Genomic DNA, 1,586 nt, shown 5'->3' on the forward strand with positions numbered 1-1,586 from the left:
TCTAGGCAGTCGTGCCTTGTTGCATGATTTTTCTTTTTTTGCCTGTTGGCTGCAACATTTCGTCCCCTTGCCCGTTACATTTCCGACAAACTATCTAGGCAGTCGTGCCTTGTTGCGTGATTTCTTTTTGCCTGTTGGCTGCAACATTCCGCCCCTAATGGACAGTCGTGTCCCCTAATCACTTTCTTCGTCCGCCTCCCTGAACGCATCAACGCCAAACAGGGCCCAGAGATAGTCGCGGCAGTCCACCGCCTCGCCGCTTTCCACCTTCCGACGGGCCCGGTGTCTGCGGACCCTGTCCCGCGTCTGTTCCATGCGCTGTTCTCGCTGGGCCAGCTCCTCCTCCGTGTACGGGCGCCCATCCGGGTGCATAGGAGGTGGCCTTTCCGCCTGTCTCTCACGCGTTTGTTGCCTGCGGGCCTCATTTCGTCGCTCGTTACGTTCTGCCAGCGTGGTGTTGTAAGCATCATCAATTGTCTGCGCTGCAGCAACCATCTCGGCCCTGGCGCTGGTGGCACGTTCAATATACCAGTCCTGCTGCAGCTCCGTGGTGATGATTCGTGCCGCCTCGCAGACTTTGCTCCATCGTGTTCGGCTACTAAGCATGAACGCCTCAATGTTGTCAGGCGTCACAGCCGCTTCGTCTTCCTCGCCGAGTAATTCATGCCGGACGTCCGCGAACCTCGGACAGTCGAAGAATACATGCTCGGCCGTCTCCAGGACTCCCGGGCACCTGGTACAGTCGGCGGATGGTGCCAGATGTTTCACGCACAGGTACTCATGGAAGAACCCATGGCCGGAGAGGATCTGTGCAAGGTGGAAAGTCATCTCTCCGTGTTGCCGGTTCTTCCATGCCGCCAAGTCCGGGATGGTCCGGTGCGCCCACCGGGTGTAGCGGCTTTCCGATTCTAGCTGGTCCCACTGACGCTGCCACTCGTCGATTGTCCTCGTCCGCTCCTCGGTGCGCAGTTCGCGTAGACTTGCTCCCGTCGTCCGATGCCGCTGGTAGCAACGAGCGTCTTCCGTCACCTGCAGCACGATGGGGATGACGCTGGCAAGGACCGTTGCCACCTCATGGCGCACTGTAATGAAGGTGCGAGCTACTGGCCGTGCGTACAGTCCTTGCACGCGGTTCAGCTGTCTGCAACACTCCCGGAGTCGGACTGCCTCGTGCCAAATCGGCGCGGCGTAGCGGAGGGTGGAGTCCACCACCGATGCAAGCAGCCGCCGCTTCGCACTCTTTGGCCCACCATGATTTCGGAGCAGCCGGGAAATCCCCTGCGCCACACGGAGCGCTTTCGTCGTGGCCTGCTCTACGTGTGGCCTCCACGACAGGTGGTCCTCGATGACAACTCCTAAATATTTCAAGGTGCGGGTCGGCAGTTTCTGTACTCCATTGATACTCACCGGGACTCGGGTGTTGTCTCGTCTCATCGTAGACACAATGACCAGCTCGGTCTTGGCCGGAGCGAGCTCCAGGTGGTGTTGCGCCATCCACGAGCTGATCATTGCTACCGCCGTCTCCGCCAGTCCCGTCGCTGCTTCCGGCGTCGTCCCGCTCGCCAGCACCACGACGTCATCCGCAA

At 59.9% G+C, this 1,586-nt stretch overlaps 1 pseudogene; it reads left to right on the forward strand.

Annotated features, from left to right (window-relative positions):
- Window positions 1-59, forward strand: part of LOC128717712 (large subunit ribosomal RNA) — a 5,307-nt pseudogene extending 5,248 nt beyond the window's left edge.
- Window positions 60-1,586: the final 1,527 nt, after the last annotated feature.

This window comes from Anopheles marshallii, assembly GCF_943734725.1.
Source record: "Anopheles marshallii chromosome X unlocalized genomic scaffold, idAnoMarsDA_429_01 X_unloc_86, whole genome shotgun sequence".
NCBI lineage: Eukaryota > Metazoa > Arthropoda > Insecta > Diptera > Culicidae > Anopheles > Anopheles marshallii.